At 41.0% G+C, this 15,163-nt stretch overlaps 1 long non-coding RNA gene and 1 pseudogene across 4 annotated transcripts; one reads left to right on the top strand and one right to left on the bottom strand.

Annotated features, from left to right (window-relative positions):
• The first annotated feature begins 68 nt into the window (after positions 1-68).
• On the top strand, positions 69-6,020 carry LOC139771930 (cytochrome P450 6k1-like; annotated as a pseudogene).
• LOC139771940 (uncharacterized) lies at positions 3,615-14,648 on the bottom strand. 4 transcript variants are annotated; one of them, XR_011718024.1, is made up of 5 exons: positions 6,741-7,135; positions 6,517-6,641; positions 6,143-6,265; positions 3,945-4,059; positions 3,615-3,749 (listed from the first exon to the last, which is right to left on the bottom strand). It is a non-coding gene; the product is annotated as an uncharacterized lncRNA (long non-coding RNA). The 4 variants fall into 4 exon arrangements; XR_011718025.1 differs by lacking the exons at positions 3,615-3,749; positions 3,945-4,059 and adding an exon at positions 14,554-14,648 and having other exon boundaries at positions 5,500-6,265; positions 6,741-6,846; XR_011718023.1 differs by lacking the exons at positions 3,615-3,749; positions 3,945-4,059 and having other exon boundaries at positions 5,500-6,265; positions 6,741-6,846; positions 6,988-7,135.
• Positions 14,649-15,163: the final 515 nt, after the last annotated feature.

Raw genomic sequence — 15,163 nt, 5'->3', positions numbered from 1 at the left:
CCTTGATTATTATACAGTTATTATTACACTATTAACTCCTTAAATCGTACATATATATAAATTAAAATTTAAAATTTAAAGTATTTAAATATTTTCTGATATATATATATATATATATATATATATATATATATATATATAGATGTGACCTGTTTTTATCTGATGTGATACATCCGATAGAAACAGATCAACCTATAGAGGCCCACCACCACCACCGCCAATTCCGATCGGCGGTCCTCTTTTATTTACAATACGTTTTTTTACATTTTTATCATTTATTTTATTTCGCTATATATATTTTTTAAATATAAAAGAGTTACATTATAAAATTAAAAATATAAAGTGTACAGAAAAATTTTATTACAAAACTTTACCATATACATATATACAACATTAGAAAAGTTACATTATACAATTAAAAATATAATATGCAATAAAATTATATACAATATTTCTTTTCGACGTGTAATTACATATGCAACATTCGGTATGCGTACAATAATGCGAAATTCTTATGAGCAACTATATACGATCAAGAAGATTGTTAATAAATTTATTACTAATATTTCCCAAAGGAGACTGTTAATTATTGGCATGCTATACAGAATTTACAGTTTTGCAAAGTTCCCTTGTTTGCCACTACCCTCTAGCTTTAAAAGTTTAAAACATAGATCAAATGGGCAAAAGTATCTCTGAAATGTTTTACATTAAAGTGCAAAATAATGGCATTAACCTACAAGAGGATACATTAGATCTTTGTAATGATTATTCACCAAGAGACTTCCACATAACTGACATCTTCTATTTGTCTTTATTTATTGTCTTGTTTTATTTATTGACCAGTTCCTTTCCTTTATACATATAATGCTTCATCATATTAGATTAGTATCCTTTTCACCTTGTAACCGAAGCTAAATCTTCAGTCGGTGCGCCAATCTTACACAGAAAGCATTGTCTCGTATCGAATTCGAACACTATTGCGAAGTAACTATTGCGAAGTCGACTGTTTGGTAAGTAGATTACACATTATCATATAACACTTACGAGTTACTATATTTATTAGATAATTTCTTTGGTCTTTTCTCTCTGATTTATAAGTCAGCAGTCAATGCCACGGGTGATTTTGTTCACAAATTTCGCGTCCTAACCACTGATTTAAAGTACATGTCTACATTTCCACTTTATATGCGTTATTATTGACGACTCGTTTTAAGATCATAACCGAATTTTAATTTATTATAGTAAATATTACAAAGTTTGCATAATTGAAAACTATATAAGACGATAGGGCTAGTGAACAAAGCTAAGTATAAGTGCTTAAAATATGTATTATAAATTAGTAAATTGAAAAAACAAACGTTTCGTCCTTGAATACGATCATCTTCAGTGCGCGATATACGGATAAGAATTATCCAATGGAAAATAGACAATTGTTGAATTCCAACGGAAAAAACTTAAGTTAAAATCTTACATTATAATTAAGAATTGATTCGATAAATTACATGTGTAGTATCTGACCTTATTGAGAACCTCTTAATGTCTCTCAATAAAGTCAAATACACATGTAATTTATCGGCTCAATTCTTAATTATAAAAAAAAACTTAATTAAAAACCGATATATTAATTCAAGTTTTTCCGTTGGGATAATTCTTATCGGTATATTGCGCACTGAAGATGATCGTATTGAAGGTCGAAAATGTGTTCTTTCAGTTTACTGAAATACATATAATACATATTTTAAGCACGTATACCCAGCTTTGTTCGCTAGCCCTATCCTCTTATATTGTTTCAAATTTTAATTGTTACATTTTGAAGAGAGTCTAAAGCTTGAGACCAAAACGTCTGTAATTTGTATTTATGTTTGTATTAAAGTTAATTTTTGTATTTTATATCTCTCACTTTAACAACGGCATTTTGCTCTTATTTTCCTTAAGCTTGGAATATGATATATATATATACATATATATATATATATATAAAGAGCGTATTTCTTATTTTTGTTCAATTTTTATATATTCACTTTATGCTCGTCGGAAAGCTTAAGATTATTTAATTTACCCATCACCGCGTCGCTGAAGATGGCTCAAAATTGAGCCGAAACGTATACAATTTGTATATTAAATTATTAATTAAATATTACATAACGTTAACTCACGCACAACTAATCGCGTTAGACTTTCAAAGGCTATACTTTTTTCGTTACCGGTTAATATTCTTAGAAATCAGATACGTAGCTAAAACGCATATAAGAAACTAAATCGAATTCCGCGGGAAGTTAAATTACAAACATCGCGTTAACAAAACAATTTGGAAATGAATAGAATCAAATAATCATGTTACAACAGATATCCAGAAAAAATGATTTGTGTCTTTGTTAAATAGCAATTGCCCATATTTTTAGAGTTCCCAAAAGCATTTTTTTTAAATATCGATTAACCATTATTTTCTTTTAATGATATACTAATATCTCCTCAATCTCGTAAATTATTAAAATATTACATTCTCTTTAACTATACAAATGTAAGAAATATATTTTTAGAGAGAAACTGCGAAATGGCGTTCATAATGGAGTACTGGGTCCTGGATTGCATAGGAATTCTTATAATTCTCATTGGAATCGCTTACTACATAACTCGCAATTTCAAGTACTGGAAAAAACGAGGCGTTCTGGAAATACCGCCAACGCCATTCTTTGGCAATTTCAAAGAGTGTCTATTCCTGAAGAAATCCCCATCATACTTTCTAAAGAACTCTACGAGCGAAAGAAGGATGTACCTTATATAGGTTTCTACATTTTTAACAAGCCCTTCTTGTTGCTTCGCGATCGCACAGTCATTCGGCACGTCCTCACAGCAGATTCTAATTTTGACAATCGATACTCCTCGGCCGATCCAAAGGATCGTATTGGTTACGCCAATCTCTTCTTCACGAGAGAATCTCACTTGAAATGGAAATTCAGAATAATGCAATTTTTTCATAACAATGATGTACATACGTATACATTTGACCTGATGCTAGAATGCGGAAAGCATTTAGATGAATATCTTGACTCATTGGAATTAAATGGTAAGTTGGAGGGTATATTAATTTAAATAATCCTTGAAATTAAGAAATGTAACAAGACGAGGAAACAAGATAAAGACTGTGACTATAATTACAATCATCTGTAAAATTTTTGTAGTATTAAGATATTTTATGTTACTCTAATGCACACGTAGATGTTTGCTTGTTCTCTTCTAATATAATATAAAATGCGAAAATCAGTATAATATCTGCAGGCTAAACAGATTTAATCAACTGATAACATTGCCGGCAGGTAATGGACAAATAATGGACGTAATGGATGTAAGTACAAAATTTACCATGGATGTGATATGGAGCATTGCTTTTGGACGCGGTGACGTGAACACGTTTCAAAATCCAGACTCCGATTACAGCAGACATGCCAAAACGATGTTAGAAAATAATTATAGGCGCACCTGGAAGATGCTCGCAATATTCTTCCTACCAAATCTAACTCGTTTTCTTGAACTAAAAGTGTTCGGTAAGAAGACATCCGATTTTATGCGCAAAATTTTCTGGGAGACAATGCGGGATCGCTATAACTATATATCGGAATATGACGAAGATGAGTATCCTGAGCCTCCTTTCATTCCTCAAATCGATCCTCACCCGCGTTATTATAAGAGATACGACCTCATCGATATTCTAGTCGACATCAAGTGGAATGTTTCTGGATGGACATACACTGAAAATTTCGGTAAGCGAAATAATTACTTTGACATAATTTATATAAAAGAATAAATAAAGATGTGTAACATAACGGCTTGCGATAACAAAATCAGAGTAACCGTCATGTTTGATCAATAATCATGAGAAACGAATTTATTCACGGCAAGTATCAAAAGCTTTTAGAACTTTATAGATGAATTAAATTTCAGACCTTGGACATGTCGAAGAGGATGATCTTTTGGCACAAGCAGCTAGTTTCTTCTTATTTGGTTTTGAAACCATCTCAACGACTGTGGCCTTCGCGTTGTATGAACTCGCATTGCAACCTAAAATTCAGAACACTCTAAGAAATGAAATACTCGAGGTACTGAAGAAATCCAATGGAAGAGTTACACATAGCATGGTATGCGACTATCATCCGCTGAGTCTCTTTCGTAATTTTTTTATTTTTGTAAATTATTTTTAGTGATATATAATTTTAAATTTAATGTATATACATTTATGACTTATAATGCAAAGAAAATATATTTTAAGTCAGAGAAAGTGAACTAAAAATTAAGAGAAAACCTTAAATTTGACTATGTGCAATTCTAATTTAAATAAAAAATTATTGTTATGCATTGTTTATTATTACTAGATACAAACGTCATTACCGTATCTCGATATGGTGGTCTCAGAAACTTTGAGAATGTACCCGCCATTGGGATTCCTAAATTACATGGCTAAGAAAAATTATGAAGTGCCGGAGCACAATCTCGTAATTGAGGAGGGTACGCCGGTTTACGTTTCGTTACTTGGCCTACACTATGATTCAAAATATTTCCGCAATCCTAATATATTTGATCCGGAGCGATTTAACGAGAGGAACAAACGTAACATACCGGAAGACGTCTATATCCCATTCGGAAGAGGCGAACGTTTTTGTATGGGTAAGAAAATCGATTTTAATATAATCTCTATATCCTACATTAAGATATTAATACATATTTCTTCAGTTCTTCTTCATCAACATAATATAGACTACATACACTTATATATTTTGTAGCCGAGAAATTCGGACTTGTTCAAACGAGGTTAGTCCTGCTTATAATATTGAGTAAATACAAGGTGACACGGTGCGAGAAAACTTCGATACCAGTAAAAATTGATCCAAGAGGACCCATGACAGTGCCATTAAACAATGTATTATATCTCAAGGTCCAGAAAATTAACCCTTTAGCGGGCTGTGTACATAATTATGTACAGTCAAAAAAGAAAACTAAAAAAACTAAAAAAAATAAAAAAACTAAAAGAAAGTAAAAAACTTTCATCAGGGACGAACGGGATCGATGTGTGGCCCCTAAAGGGTTAATACTAATGTTATTTAGAACAAAATACGTTTTTAGTTAAAATAAATATACAATTATCCTTTTACTTTAAGGACGCAATCAGTGTTTTGATAAGAAATCTGTATGATTAAATATAAAAATTAATAGAAGAGTGCCCAGAAGATGATGAAGCAAGACAAAGAAATGCTAATCCTAAACCTTTGCCAGTTTCGCCAAGAAGGGGAATGATGATAGAAGAACCAGAGCCGGTAGTTACAGGAATGCAAACACGTAATGCAGAGAAATCGGAAGGAGAAAGCATACCTTTTACTAAGAAAAAATTAGAAGAACCGCCGTTTATTGAACACATAGTCCATGCAGAAATACACAATAATTCAATAAATCAGATAAATAATAATGAATCTTTAGAAATGCACAATGATCCAATAAATCAGATAAATAATACTGAATCTTCACCTTTAGAATCGTCAAACATTATAAATAACACTCAAAACGAAACACTTGAAATAGAAACATCCTTAGAAAACATTAACAACAATGACATGAATTCTTTAATTAGCGACAATGAAAATATAAATACTTTAAATTCACAAATAACTGTACCATCTAATCTTTTAGAAATACTAAATAGTTTAACAGGAGATTGTGAAAATTATGAGATTTATCAAAATAAGCCTACGCATGTAAATTATTGCGAGGACCACACGAAAATTACAGAGGAAAGAACCAACGACGACAAACCGAAAGACGACCAGGAAGATCAAGTTACTGACGATGGCGACTCCGAGGAAGAAGAGGAGGTAGAACGAAGTGAGGAAGAAGGAGACAGCGACAGTGAAGAAGATATAGACACAACATTCAATGAACTTACGATTACAGACGAGACCTTGGACAGAACTGAAAAACAAATAATAACGCGAGGACAAAAATACAGTATAATAAATAGTCGTGATCAAATATTTATGAGAAGAGAACATTATTTATATTTCCTAACCGCAAATGGTAAACCTACTATTCGATTGAAAAACCGATTAATTAAACTTTCCGCGAAACACAATATATATAAACCAATTATATTTACCGCATGTTGTTCCGCCGGCGCCTGATGCCTCTCCCTGGCCTCCACCTCCTCTCAGGCTGCTCGGGATGTCCCTCGTGTTCCCTCGATGCGAAGCAACGTTGCTCCTTCCCGCGTGGACATTTTCTGTAACATAAAAATAATCGAATCGATTAAATACGTGTCACGCGAATCGAACATCTTATTCGTTATTCAGAGTAATATTATATTTTAAATTACTTCTTCGAAAAAGGTTTCTACGTTAGAATCAACTTGAATCAAATTTTTCAAAATATTTCTTTTTACTAATTTAAATTCCGAAACACGGTTTAATGTAAGAACTGAATAAGCACAAAGAGGGATTCTATATCTTAAAAAAAATAAAAAGTAACACTTACCAGAAGTGTTGGTACGCCGATGCCCGATGCCTATCCTAGGCCTCCTCCTCCTCTCAGAGTGCTCGGAATGTCAGCTACGCAGGATTCCCTCGCTGCTCCGATGTCACCTTCTGCGTCGTTATTTTCTGAAACATTCAAATGAACGATTCGATTAAGTAAAGACAGAAGAGATAGAAAATTTTTGGACATAAGTGACATAGTACGTGAAAATCAATTACACTCACCACTTTCTTTCATGCTGTTCCGGCCGCAAAATCCACCTCCACCTCCGGGTCAGATAGGAGTCTCGAGCCACATTGAGACTCGTGGCAATGCAGTGTGACTTCATCCCTTAAGCAAGAAAAATCAAGAAGCATTTCAGCTATATTGCATTAATTTTACAACGTTTTTGCAATATAGTCAAAATGTTTCTTGACTTTTCTCGCTTAATGGAAATGTAATTGCTGAAAGGAATTAAAAATTATTCCCTACCTACGTTTTAACTAGGTCCCTTTTTTTTTTTTTTTGTTTTACGTGGTGGAAATCTTCCATCACTGGAATCCCCACGACGTCCTGGAGGCAACCCGTCAGCAGTGGCAACCAGTCACGGTGGCTGTGCCACCGATCGGGGAGCACCACTGGTCGGGGAGTGCCTCCATTCTTCCGGGGTTTGAGTGACCAGTGACCCCCCTTTCGGGAGGAAGACTCCCCCTTCCCCGGGGCGGGGCGGGGGGAGTGCCGGATTCTGCGGAGAGCAGAACATTAAAGTTCCGCCATTTCCCCGCAGCCTACCGGCTAAAACCACCACGAGTGACCCTAACAGAGGATTTATTTATTACACGCTCACTGCTGAGAAAAGCGTGATGTCGCCGAAGGCAGACAGGGGGAGGATTTATTTGTTACACGCTCACTGCTGAGAAAAGCGTGATGTCGCCGAAGGCAGACAGGAGGAGGATTTATTTTTTACACGCTCACTACTGAGAAAAGCGTGATGTCGCCGAAGGCAGACAGGAGGAGGATTTATTTTTACACGCTCACTACTGGAGAAAAGCGTGATGTCGCCGAAGGCAGACAGGAGGAGGATTTATTTTTTACACGCTCACTACTGGAGAAAAGCGTGATGTCGCCGAAGGCAGACAGGAGGAGGATTTATTTTTACACGCTCACTACTGGAGAAAAGCGTGATGTCGCCGAAGGCAGACAGGAGGAGGATTTATTTTTACACGCTCACTACTGGAGAAAAGCGTGATGTCGCCGAAGGCAGACAGGAGGAGGATTTACTTTTTACACGCTCACTACTGGAGAAAAGCGTGATGTCGCCGAAGGCAGACAGGAGGAGGATTTACTTTTTACACGCTCACTACTGGAGAAAAGCGTGATGTCGCCGAAGGCAGACAGGAGGAGGATTTACTTTTTACACGCTCACTACTGGAGAAAAGCGTGATGTCGCCGAAGGCAGACAGGAGGAGGATTTACTTTTTACACGCTCACTACTGGAGAAAAGCGTGATGTCGCCGAAGGCAGACAGGAGGAGGATTTACTTTTTACACGCTCACTACTGGAGAAAAGCGTGATGTCGCCGAAGGCAGACAGGAGGAGGATTTACTTTTTACACGCTCACTACTGGAGAAAAGCGTGATGTCGCCGAAGGCAGACAGGAGGAGGATTTACTTTTTACACGCTCACTACTGGAGAAAAGCGTGATGTCGCCGAAGGCAGACAGGAGGAGGATTTACTTTTTACACGCTCACTACTGGAGAAAAGCGTGATGTCGCCGAAGGCAGACAGGAGGAGGATTTACTTTTTACACGCTCACTACTGGAGAAAAGCGTGATGTCGCCGAAGGCAGACAGGAGGAGGATTTACTTTTTACACGCTCACTACTGGAGAAAAGCGTGATGTCGCCGAAGGCAGACAGGAGGAGGATTTACTTTTTACACGCTCACTACTGGAGAAAAGCGTGATGTCGCCGAAGGCAGACAGGAGGAGGATTTACTTTTTACACGCTCACTACTGGAGAAAAGCGTGATGTCGCCGAAGGCAGACAGGAGGAGGATTTACTTTTTACACGCTCACTACTGGAGAAAAGCGTGATGTCGCCGAAGGCAGACAGGAGGAGGATTTACTTTTTACACGCTCACTACTGGAGAAAAGCGTGATGTCGCCGAAGGCAGACAGGAGGAGGATTTACTTTTTACACGCTCACTACTGGAGAAAAGCGTGATGTCGCCGAAGGCAGACAGGAGGAGGATTTACTTTTTACACGCTCACTACTGGAGAAAAGCGTGATGTCGCCGAAGGCAGACAGGAGGAGGATTTACTTTTTACACGCTCACTACTGGAGAAAAGCGTGATGTCGCCGAAGGCAGACAGGAGGAGGATTTACTTTTTACACGCTCACTACTGGAGAAAAGCGTGATGTCGCCGAAGGCAGACAGGAGGAGGATTTACTTTTTACACGCTCACTACTGGAGAAAAGCGTGATGTCGCCGAAGGCAGACAGGAGGAGGATTTACTTTTTACACGCTCACTACTGGAGAAAAGCGTGATGTCGCCGAAGGCAGACAGGAGGAGGATTTACTTTTTACACGCTCACTACTGGAGAAAAGCGTGATGTCGCCGAAGGCAGACAGGAGGAGGATTTACTTTTTACACGCTCACTACTGGAGAAAAGCGTGATGTCGCCGAAGGCAGACAGGAGGAGGATTTACTTTTTACACGCTCACTACTGGAGAAAAGCGTGATGTCGCCGAAGGCAGACAGGAGGAGGATTTACTTTTTACACGCTCACTACTGGAGAAAAGCGTGATGTCGCCGAAGGCAGACAGGAGGAGGATTTACTTTTTACACGCTCACTACTGGAGAAAAGCGTGATGTCGCCGAAGGCAGACAGGAGGAGGATTTACTTTTTACACGCTCACTACTGGAGAAAAGCGTGATGTCGCCGAAGGCAGACAGGAGGAGGATTTACTTTTTACACGCTCACTACTGGAGAAAAGCGTGATGTCGCCGAAGGCAGACAGGAGGAGGATTTACTTTTTACACGCTCACTACTGGAGAAAAGCGTGATGTCGCCGAAGGCAGACAGGAGGAGGATTAGTTTTGACACGCTCACTACTGGAGAAAAGCGTGATGTCGCCGAAGGCAGACAGGAGGAGGATTTACTTTTTACACGCTCACTACTGGAGAAAAGCGTGATGTCGCCGAAGGCAGACAGGAGGAGGATTTACTTTTTACACGCTCACTACTGGAGAAAAGCGTGATGTCGCCGAAGGCAGACAGGAGGAGGATTTACTTTTTACACGCTCACTACTGGAGAAAAGCGTGATGTCGCCGAAGGCAGACAGGAGGAGGATTTACTTTTTACACGCTCACTACTGGAGAAAAGCGTGATGTCGCCGAAGGCAGACAGGAGGAGGATTTACTTTTTACACGCTCACTACTGGAGAAAAGCGTGATGTCGCCGAAGGCAGACAGGAGGAGGATTTACTTTTTACACGCTCACTACTGGAGAAAAGCGTGATGTCGCCGAAGGCAGACAGGAGGAGGATTTCCTCTTACACGCTCACTACTGGAGAAAAGCGTGATGTCGCCGAAGGCAGACAGGAGGAGGATTTACTTTTTACACGCTCACTACTGGAGAAAAGCGTGATGTCGCCGAAGGCAGACAGGAGGAGGATTTACTTTTTACACGCTCACTACTGGAGAAAAGCGTGATGTCGCCGAAGGCAGACAGGAGGAGGATTTACTTTTTACACGCTCACTACTGGAGAAAAGCGTGATGTCGCCGAAGGCAGACAGGAGGAGGATTTACTTTTTACACGCTCACTACTGGAGAAAAGCGTGATGTCGCCGAAGGCAGACAGGAGGAGGATTTACTTTTTACACGCTCACTACTGGAGAAAAGCGTGATGTCGCCGAAGGCAGACAGGAGGAGGATTTACTTTTTACACGCTCACTACTGGAGAAAAGCGTGATGTCGCCGAAGGCAGACAGGAGGAGGATTTACTTTTTACACGCTCACTACTGGAGAAAAGCGTGATGTCGCCGAAGGCAGACAGGAGGAGGATTTACTTTTTACACGCTCACTACTGGAGAAAAGCGTGATGTCGCCGAAGGCAGACAGGAGGAGGATTTACTTTTTACACGCTCACTACTGGAGAAAAGCGTGATGTCGCCGAAGGCAGACAGGAGGAGGATTTACTTTTTACACGCTCACTACTGGAGAAAAGCGTGATGTCGCCGAAGGCAGACAGGAGGAGGATTTACTTTTTACACGCTCACTACTGGAGAAAAGCGTGATGTCGCCGAAGGCAGACAGGAGGAGGATTTACTTTTTACACGCTCACTACTGGAGAAAAGCGTGATGTCGCCGAAGGCAGACAGGAGGAGGATTTACTTTTTACACGCTCACTACTGGAGAAAAGCGTGATGTCGCCGAAGGCAGACAGGAGGAGGATTTACTTTTTACACGCTCACTACTGGAGAAAAGCGTGATGTCGCCGAAGGCAGACAGGAGGAGGATTTACTTTTTACACGCTCACTACTGGAGAAAAGCGTGATGTCGCCGAAGGCAGACAGGAGGAGGATTTACTTTTCACGCTCACTACTGGAGAAAAGCGTGATGTCGCCGAAGGCAGACAGGAGGAGGATTTATTTATTACACGCTCACTACTGGAGAAAGCGTGATGTCGCCGAAGGCAGACAGGAGGAGGATTTATTTATTACACGCTCACTACTGGAGAAAAGCGTGCATGTCGCCGAAGGCAGACAGGAGGAGGATTTATTTTTTACACGCTCACTACTGGTAGAAAGCGTGATGTCGCCGAAGCAGACAGGAGGAGGATTTATTTTTTACACGCTCACTACTGGAGAAAAGCGTGATGTCGCGAAGGCAGACAGGAGGAGGATTATTTTTTACACGCTCACTCTGGAGAAAAGCGTGATGTCGCGAAGGCAGACAGGAGGAGGATTTATTTTTACACGCTCACTTACTGGAGAAAGCGTGATGTCGCCGAGGCAGACAGGAGGAGGATTTACTTTTTACACGCTCACTACTGGAGAAAAGCGTGATGTCGCCGAAGGCAGACAGGAGGAGGATTTACTTTTACACGCTCACTACTGGAGAAAAGCGTGATGTCGCCGAAGGCAGACAGGAGGAGGATTTACTTTTTACACGCTCACTACTGGAGAAAAGCGTGATGTCGCCGAAGGCAGACAGGAGGAGGATTTACTTTTTTACACGCTCACTACTGGAGAAAAGCGTGATGTCGCCGAAGGCAGACAGGAGGAGGATTTACTTTTTACACGCTCACTACTGGAGAAAAGCGTGATGTCGCCGAAGGCAGACAGGAGGAGGATTTACTTTTTACACGCTCACTACTGGAGAAAAGCGTGATGTCGCCGAAGGCAGACAGGAGGAGGATTTACTTTTTACACGCTCACTACTGGAGAAAAGCGTGATGTCGCCGAAGCAGACAGGAGGAGGATTTACTTTTTACACGCTCACTACTGGAGAAAAGCGTGATGTCGCCGAAGGCAGACCAGGAGGAGGATTTACTTGTTACACGCTCACTACTGGAGAAAAGCGTGATGTCGCCGAAGGCAGACAGGAGGAGGATTTACTTGTTACACGCTCACTACTGGAGAAAAGCGTGATGTCGCCGAAGGCAGACCCTTAGGAGGTTTTCTGTCAGGGTTTTCCTTCCCTTAGGTCGGTTAGGAGAGCCTAAGCTCCTCTCTCACGGCTCCGACCAGCCGAGCGGACTTTTTATAGAGGCCGCTTACCTCGCGAGTCCTTAAAAGGACTCCCCGGTCCACGACAGACCCGTAGGGCTGCCGTAGATTGCGGTACTTGTGTGCTCGGGTACTCCGGGTGCGCAAAACCCGTAGTGGAGGGCTCCCCCGTGCCCCTAAAGGTCCGGGAGGACTCCCCCCACCCCCTGGAGGGAAGATTTATTACACGCTTAACTTTATCAGCGTGATGTCTTTAGCAGACAAAATTTTTTTACACGCTTAATTTTTTTCAAGCGTGATGTCTTTTGCAGACTCGAGCCACATTGAGACTCGTGGCAATGCAGTGTGACTTCATCCCTTAAGCAAGAAAAATCAAGAAGCATTTCAGCTATATTGCATCAATTTTACAACGTTTTTGCAATATAGTCAAAATGTTTCTTGACTCTTCTCGCTTAATGGAAATGTAATTGCTGAAAGGAATTAAAAATTATTCCCTACGTTTTAACTAAGTAGCTTTTTTTTTTCTTTTTACGTGGTGGAAATCTTCCATCACTGGAATCCCCACGACGTCCTGGAGGCAACCCGTCAGCAGTGGCAACCAGTCACGGTGGCTGTGCCACCGATCGGGGAGCACCACTGGTCGGGGAGTGCCTCCATTCTTCCGGGGTTTGAGTGACCAGTGACCCCCCTTTCGGGAGGAAGACCCCCCCTTCCCCGGGGCGGGGCGGGGGGAGTGCCGGATTCTGCGGAGAGCAGAACATTAAAGTTCCGCCATTTCCCCGCAGCCTACCGGCTAAAACCACCACGAGTGACCCTAACACCGCGTCGAGCGAGCAAGGGGGGAAGTCGCGCCGCGTGTCACTGCCGCCGTAGACAACGCGCTTATTTATACGGTCGAGCGAGCAAGGGGGGAAGTCGCGCCGCGTGTCACTGCCGCCGGTAGACAACGCGCCGATTTATACGGTCGAGCGAGCAAGGGGGGAAGTCGCGCCGCGTGTCACTGCCGCCGGTAGACAACGCGCCGATTTATACGGTCGAGCGAGCAGGGGGGGAGGTCGCGCCGCGTGTCACTGCCGCCGGTAGACAACGCGCCGATTTATACGGTCGAGCGAGCAGGGGGGGAGGTCGCGCCGCGTGTCACTGCCGCCGGTAGACAACGCGCCGATTTATACGTCGAGCGAGCAGGGGTAAGTCCGCCGCGGCAATGCCGCCGGTACGCCCGATTGATACGGTCGAGCGACAGGGGGGGGAGGTCGCGCCGCGTGTCACTGCCGCCGGTAGACAACGCGCCGATTTATACGGTCGGAGCGGAGCAGGGGGGGAGGGTCGCGCCGCGTGTCACTGCCGCCGGTAGACAACGCGCCGATTTATACGGTCGAGCGAGCAGGGGGGAGGTCGCGCCGCGTGTCACAGCGCCGGTAGATGATTATAATGTTGCGGTTGATTACGAATCGTTGCGATCGTTAATAAGCGCGCGTTAATCATATCGGAAAAAAATAAACAACTACGTTGGATCGTTAATAAAATCTTAATTAAGTGACTTAATTTTGCTTTTAATTTTACAATGATACGCGTAATTAATGTATTCGTCCCAAGAATTAATACACAGCAGCAATGGAAAGTAAAACAGAATTATATTATCAAGACATGAAAGAATTTTATGTTAATCGCGTTCTAATAAAAATCGTCGTGATTATATCTTCCCGGAAGAGGAGAACGAGCGAATATAATTTTTCTAGCTCTACCGGGAATCGAACCCGGGACCTTTGGCTCAATAGACCAGTGCGCTGTCTACTAGGCCATGCTCGTCCTCAATAAAATATACACAGAGAAAAATAATGTTGTATCAACAGCATTAGTCTAATTGGAAATAATCTTGTTTTATTTCATTAAAACAAAAGCATAATGTATTGAATTAACAAGATTATTTCCAATTAGACTCAGGCTGTTGATACAACATTATTTTTTTCTCCGTGTATATTTGCCAAATTTAAATAATTGCCTATAAATTTCAGGCGACTGGTATACTTCGCATGTTCTGCGATACAAATAACATTAGATGCATTAATAAATAATGCATCGACATAACGTATGTGCTTATGGATGCATTCTCCCGTAAGCACAATAAATCGATAAATAATGATGATGCTCCAGGATTAATTATTTAGCCTAGTCTGATCTAGTCTATCCATTTTAGAGCAACGAATTTGTAAGAAGTCGCATTTATCTATAGTACTATTATGTGGATACAATACATAAATATATCTAATATAGGTCTCACAAATTCGTTACCCCATATTATTGTAAAAATTCGTCACTCACCGATCCGATGCGCAACGGGCGGAGTAATTCGGCCACGTAACTACGATGATACTGTAACAAAAACGAAAGATATAAATTAAAGAGGCGCTGAAAATGATAAATGTTTCAAAAAATACACATAATTTTACGCGTATCTAAATTCGTCTTTCAATTAGATTCACTGATATTAGACCAGTCATATTAGACATCGAACCTTCCAATTAATCTTCACAGGTTGCAACCACCATGAATCGCTTTGATTTAAGGTGCTGTAAGTGAGATTTATCTTGCTTCGCAATGCGCATGCGCATTACAAAGTTATTAACAATATTATCAACAAAAAACGCGATTTTTTTTATTTTTTCTCAAATATCTCGAAAACTAAGCAAGATAGGGTAACTAACTATACATACCTTTTTTGTAGAGCGTAAAATTATCTACAATAATGATCTGAACAACATTTATCGTCAAGTCAGTCGTTTAGCTTGCACGCGCCGTCAAAGTCCGAGACTCGGATCCCAAAAACCCTCGATTTTATCGTTTTTTTATGTTGCGCCGGTGATTTTTTTCCGTCATTAAAATGGAATTAAAAATCCCCAAAAAATCACACATCATCTGAGAACTACAAAGA

Source organism: Temnothorax nylanderi, unplaced genomic scaffold, assembly GCF_030848795.1.
Source record: "Temnothorax nylanderi isolate EJ_2023f unplaced genomic scaffold, tnyl_v1.0 TNYL_tig0045_pilon, whole genome shotgun sequence".
In the NCBI taxonomy this organism is placed as follows: domain Eukaryota; kingdom Metazoa; phylum Arthropoda; class Insecta; order Hymenoptera; family Formicidae; genus Temnothorax; species Temnothorax nylanderi.
Note: the sequence above shows the minus strand (reverse complement) of the source record. Positions and strands in the feature narration are given on the sequence as shown.